A 7,299-nucleotide genomic window follows, 5' to 3' on the forward strand; every position below is an offset into this window, starting at 1 on the left:
CTCTGGAAGCTTATATTCTAATGGAAAAGACAATCCATGGAGTGGGGGAGAGGGAAAGGACCTCCGGACTGGCTCCTATCATTCTCTTCTATACCTGACATTCGGTGTTTGCCAGATGGCAGCCTTGTATTTTTTTCCTTTCCTGGATTTTCAAAACCAAATAATCAGATTTTACATGAAGCAATATTAAATGTCATTGTATTTGACCTGTCATTCTAGTCTTCCAGGATCTGCTGGGTCCCTGACTACCTGCCTTCCTACAAGCTAGTCCTTCCTCTTGGCTCTGTATAACCTCAAAATTTGATGCCTATCTCAGAACCCTGGAGATCACCCTCTACACTGTGCCAATCAATCGGTGGCATTCAGCTAGCTGTGAATTCACCTAATCATTCTTTTTAACTCCCATTTTCCCCTCTGGGTGCTATTTCGTCAAGGGTCAGAATCATAAAATGGTTTGGAATGATATCAAATTAACCAGGTTTTCTAGCAATTTGGAAGATGGGATTCTTCTTCCCAAGACAGGACAAGGAGAAAATAAGAGAGCACCAAGACAATATGAATAATTTCACCGTCCCTGGGCGCAAAGGGAATTTTTAGGTCATTTGAAAAAAAAAAAGCCAAGAACCAGAGTTGTAAGAAACAAAGACATCTTCTCAATTTCTCCATAAAAGGGGGAGGAGGGAGAGGGAAGGATGAATCTTGGAAACTTTGTACAGATTAGTGTGATTTCACTCCTTAAAAAAATTCTAGGACATATTAAATAGATGCTTTGAACTCATTTACAAAAGAATGCAGTGATAGGATCTTTTTCTAGAATCTACTCTTCTACTTTATGGGTTTCTGCATACTGTTCCAATGCTTCACCACAAGATGGCTCCCTTATTTGGCAGGGAAAATCTAAAAGCCAAATCTCCAGTTATGTAGCTAATTTACTATTAGAAAAATATGATTATTCATAAAATTGAATTATAAAAGATAGAATATTAGACATGGAAGGAACTATAGAGATCATCTAGTCCAACCTCCTTCATTTTGCTGATGAGGAAACTCATTAATCAGTCCTTACCCACGCATTATTTGTTTATTCAGAAACTTCATTAAGAATTCAAGCACTAAAGGTAATATATTGTGCTAGATTTCATGAGAAAAAGAAAGAAGACATATTACTTACTCTCAAGGAGTTTACAGTGTAGTAGGAGAGATAGAGGACAGCTAGGCATTACAGTCAGGCCTGAGGTCAAAAAGACTCCTGTTCCTGAATTCAAATATGCCTGATACTTGTTAGTTGTGTGACCCTAGGCAAGTCATTTAACCTTGTTTGCCTCAATTCCTTCATCTGTTACCAGTGCAGGAGAAAGAAATGATAAATCTCTCCAGTATTTTTGCCAAAACCCCAAATAAGATCAGGAAGAGAACGGCTACGTAGGTGGCAAGGTAGATAAAGCACCAGCCCTGGAGTCAGGAGTACCTGGATTCAAATCTGGTTTCAGACACTTAATAATTACCTAGCTGTGTGGCCTTGGGCAAGCCACTTAACCCCATTTGCCTTGCAAAAACCTAAAAAAGAAAAAAATAAGATCAGGAAGAAACAGATAAGACTAAACAACAGGACAGATAAATGTTTCCCAAATAACCATATTAAAAAACCAAATGTGAACATACAATAAAGCCTACAGAGGAATTGTTGTATGGTTAATATACAAACTATGAGAAAAAAATCCTAATTAACTGTAGCATGATATAGAAGATCATAAAATTTATATACAAAAATCACTTGACTCCCTTTTAAATGTTTCACACTTAGCCTTGCAGAAATGAGACAAAAACTCTTTTGCAGAATTGGTCTATATAAAAATCCATCACAGATTCACTCTTCAAGTAAACAGAACTTCACCTAAGGCAGAGCAAGATATGGTTACACCAGACATCTAAATAACTGTAATACCTATTTTCACCTCCTATTTTCACCCTTGACTGCTATCTTAGTGGGTCATTGAATTAAAAACATATAAAAGTATTTATGTAAGTAAAGGCATCCCTGGATACACTCCCTAAGCATCTATACTCTTTCCCCAGCCTAAAGGTTTACTTGGGTCAGTTCATCTCCCCACCAATAAACCAGATTCCAGTGGAATACATCCTTAAGAACTGAGAGATGTAGTCTAAACTAGTAGAGACAAACTAGGAAGTGAAAGTGCAACACTGAATCATACCTGTCTTCTTCCTTGTCTCCTGGTGGTTGTGATATTCTTCTAGATATTAGATGTCTGCCTTTAGGTTCTTAATTAAGTCCATTCAATTTTTCTATCAATACAGTCCCCCTCCCATCTTGTTTTTATAGACATCAAAAAGTTTTCTCTGGTTATTTTCCTAGAGCTTCAGATTGTGCTAGGGGCTGAAACTGAGCCCCTTCTGTGCTTCTGAGATAAACTAAAAGTATTCAGCTGCTGCTTGCTCCTAAATCTACTTCCTCTCTATACAACCTCGAGTCCACAAGTACTCCTTACCCTGGCACACTACCCTTGGCATCAGATACCCTCCTCAGTCTGCCGAAGCCTCTGACAAAGTTGCTAATTGATGCTTATCCCTGAAACCTGAACAAGGATGGGATCTTATTTTAGGAGGATGTTTCTAGCCAGACCTTGTCCTCGGTGTTGAAAGACCTATTTCCTTAGACCAACTAGGTTAGAAAAAGACCCACTGTGATTTTTTTTTTGGTATTAGTCAATCAGTACTCAACCTGGTGGCTTTCTAGATCTGATTAGAATTGTGGGGAGCAGCTCAGCTGTATTTCTTCCTGCTACTCAGCCATATTGGCTCTACCTATCTACCAATACTTAAGTGATGGTATCTCTAGCACCAAAAACACCATTTTTATGACCTGGTGACACATTTATTAAAGAATAGACTATCCAGATTGAGGAAATGGTGTGTGTATTCCCTAGTTTAGGACAGTAGTTCCTTTTTGTATAGGAAAACTCCCATCTGATTTGTGAGAGAAATGATACTTTGTGTTCAGTGAGTTCAGGATGGTCATTGGTAGGATATGAGAGGCTATAATACCTCAATTTTCAGACCCATTTTGAGGGATCTTTTTCTATAATAAATGGTTGAGCATAAAAAGAGTATGAGATGAGAATATTTTCCAATTTACTCAAGGTTAGCTAGGAGGAAGCTTGTAGAGGGTCTTATTTATGAAGGCCATTGGCCCACATGGACATTTATCTAGTTTTTATTGGGAAAAACAAATTTAGGAGAGAAAGCAAAAGGGAATAAGAAATAATGAACATATTCAGGGTACTAGCCAAATGATAGGGGCATGACTCTTCCCAGCTAGTTCTGATTCTTAAATTGCCTGACCTGTGCCAGTTGTTATTTCAAGAAGGAAACCAATGACCCTATAAGGTAATATCAATTCATAAATATTCCTCACATTAAGAAAGGATATTACTTGCATTTACAAAGTTTTAAAATGCAAATATGTCCTTTTATGCCTAATAATAGTCATAGAAATGAGAAGCCAGTCACTCTGAAATGAATCATAGCAGTCATAGTTTTAATAGGCTCTATAGCTGCCTACTTATGACGGTTCTGTCTCCAAAGATAAGGAATTCTACCAAAAGGTAATATAACTGCAGCCAGTATTTCATCCATTCCTGAAGTTATCATGCCTACTTCTCCTTAAATACAACCAACTAATTGTCACCTTTGCACGACCAGAAAGGTATTACAGTTATTTAGGAACATAGTTATACTCCCAGGAGCTCCCCTGGGTTTCCCTAATTACTTTGCTAATGCAGTTTATATTTCACTTCCTTCTTTCCAATTATTACAACTCTCCATCAATTACAGATACATTCCCAGAAGCATCCCTGAAGCTTGTAGTCAACCAGGTGCTATTTTAGCTTTTTGTCTACTAAAGTCAAGAGAAGCTACACTGATACTAATCACAAATTAATTTGTTTTATACCTATTTACATTCCTGTCATCTTCTCTACCATATGGTGTATGAAACTTGATGGCAAATAGTATTCCTAATTCAGTTCTTGTCCTAAACAGAATACACTGTATTAAGAGCTTTTAATTTGTACAATTATCCTATTTAACCATTCAAGCCTGACTTCACAACAAAACAGCAAGTGTCAAACTTCCCTTACCTATTCTTCCTTCCAAGTGAAATTCAAAAGAATGTAAAAACTTTTCAGCCATCCTCTCATCATATTTCTGCCTGACTTACTCTTTTTTGTTAGTTTTTAGAAAGTTCCCTTTTATTATTATTATTTATTTTTCCAATTATATGTAGATAATTTTAAACATTTATTTTTGTAAAGTTTTTCTCTCTCCCCCACCCTAGGATAGAAAGCAATCTGATATAGGTTTTACATATATACATATATATATATATATATACATACATACATATACATATACACATTATATATGTACAATAGTGTTACACTTATTTCTATATTGGTCATGCTGTGAAAGAAGAATAATAACAAAAAGGAAAAAACCACAAGAAGGAAAAAGGCAAAAACAAATTTAAAAAGGTGAAAATTGTATGCTTTGATCTGCATTAATAGTTCTTTCTCTGAATATGGACAATATTTTCCATCTCAGGTCTTTTAGAATTGTCCTTGATCATGCTATGCTGTGTAGAGCTAAGTCTATCAAAGTTGATCACTGCACAATGTTGTTTTTAAAGTGTACAATGTTCTCCTGGTTCTGCTCAATTCACTCAGCATCAGTTCATGTAAGCCCTGGTTTTTCTGAAAGTAGCCTGTTCATCATTTCTTATAGAGCAATTAAATTACATTATGTTTATATAACACAATTTGTTCAGTCATCCCCCAATTGATGGGTATCCCCTCAGTTTCCAATTCTTTGCCTCCATAAAAAGAGTTGTATGAATATTCTTGTACATGAGTCTTTTTCCCTTCTTTGTTATCTATTTGGGATACAGACATAGGAATGGTATTGCTGGATCAAAGGGTATGCATGCTTTTATTGCCTTTTGGGCATAGTTTCAAACTGCTCTCCAGAATGGATGGATCAGTTCACAACTCCAACAACAGTGAATTAAACTGATCTTTTCCAAAGTACCAATGATCCATCCTCTTATTGCAATATCCAATGGCATATTTTTAAGCCTTTTCCTTAAGGGAGAATACTGAACTTGGAATCAGGAAAATCTAATTTGAATCTTACTTAAGTGTATAACCCTAGGGAAGGCATTTAACAATCCAGTCTCAATTTACTTATTTGTAAAATGGGGCTAATAGTACCAGTCTCCAAGGATTTTTATTCTCAAATGTGAAGTTTATTATTACTCTTAATCCTTATTATTAGCAGCAGCACTATTTTTAGTAATCTCTAAAGTTCTGCCACTGTTTGGATTCTGATCTCTCAGAATAAGTGTAAATAGCCATTATTTCTATTTTGGTCAGAAACTCTGAGGATCTTTCCCTCCCAGATCAGATTGATTTTTTTTTGACTAGGTAAGTCATTCTTGCCTCTTTCTAATCTAGCTGTTTTATTTTTTGTTTTTTTAGAATTTTGCAAGGCAATGGGGTTAAGTGGCTTGCCCAAGGCCACAAATTATTAAGAGTCTAAAGTCAGATTTGAATTTAAGTACTACAGACTCCAGGGCTAGTGCTCTATTCACTGCCCCACCTAGCTGCCCTTCTAATCTAGCTTTAATCATTAAATGGGTATTATTATCAGACAATTGAGACCTGAGAAAGACCTTAGTCCAAAAAGATCAAGACCTCCCACTGCATGGGGGCCATTTCTGGTTGTCCTAAACTATATCTTGCCACTATACCCAAAAGATTGTGGAGGAGTGAGGCTGGTGACTTTACAGTATCCTTGCTCACTTAAATCCAATTCACTTGCAAGTCATGATATCCTTCCCCATATCATGGTCTTCTTCAAGAACAAAGAATAACAACACTTTTAGTGGGGATGTTCCCTTCTTTTTTAACTTTCATAGCACTTTATTTTTAACATTACTACAATAGTCATGTTGAAAAATAAATATAACCCTCCACACACAAAATAAAGAGAAACTTCAAGAAAAAATAAAGTGAAAAGAAAAAAGCAAACTTCAGTTTGTATTCAGACACCATCAGTTCTATCTTTGGGAAGGATAGCATTCTTTATCATAAATCCTTCAGAGTTCTCTTGAGTCATAGCATTGCTGAAAAAATGGTAGGTCATTTACAGTTGAACATCCTACAACATTCCTGCTACTTTGTACAAGGTACATTTCCCATTGCATCTGCTCTTGTAAGTTTTTCACTGAGAGCATCCTGTTTCCCATAATAGAACAGCATTCCATCTCAATCACATACCACAATTTGTTCAATCATTCCCCAACCTTTAGGGTATCCCCTCAATCTCCACCTCCCTACCACCAGAAAAGGGTTGTTATAAATCTGTGTGTGTGTGTGTGTGTGTGTGTGTGTGTGTGTGTGTGCGTGTGCGTGTGCGTGTGCGTGGTAAGGGTCTCTAGGTTAAAGGGTATTACTAGCTAAATAGTTTTTTAAGCATAGATCTAAGTTGCTTTTCAAAATAACTATACATTATTGTAACTTTTCCCCACCTCTTTTTGCCTATCTGATGGGTGTGAAGTGGAACCTCAGAGTTGTTTTAATTTATATTTCTATAACTAGTAACAAAACTTTTCTTCATATGGCTATTCATTCTTTCTCTGAAAACTGCCTATTTCTATCCTTTGACCATTTATCAATTGAGGAAGTTTCTTATTTTTATATATTTGAATGAAGTACATATCTTGGGAATGAGACCTTTTATTAGCAATGTGGCAAAGAATTTTTCACATCTATCTGCTTCTCTTTTAATTATAGCTGAATTGATTTTCTTTATGCAAACATTTCAGTTTTATGTAACCAAAACTATTCATTTTTTGTCTTCATAGGTCTGACAAGTATAGCCTTGCTCCTTTAATTTGTTGATGATGCTTTTTATGTCATGTAGAAATTTGGAGCTCATCTTTGTTAACAGGATAAGATAGTGGTCTCTATCCAGTTTCTTCCAGAATGCTTTCCAGTTTCCCCAACTTTTGTTGAAGGGTGAGATCTTGGACCCATCTCTATTCAGCATAATTTAGATACTTCTTGAGTAGTTGTTATGAAACACAATGAAAATTTTTCCTCATCTGGTTTTGGTGATAAAAGCCATTTTAAATATCTTTTTTAATATCTTATAAATATCTTTTTTAAAACATAACTTATTGTAAAATATATAAACCATATGAAACTTTTTGAATTATTGTTC

The sequence above is a fragment of the Macrotis lagotis genome, chromosome 7 (assembly GCF_037893015.1).
Source record: "Macrotis lagotis isolate mMagLag1 chromosome 7, bilby.v1.9.chrom.fasta, whole genome shotgun sequence".
Lineage (NCBI taxonomy): Eukaryota > Metazoa > Chordata > Mammalia > Peramelemorphia > Peramelidae > Macrotis > Macrotis lagotis.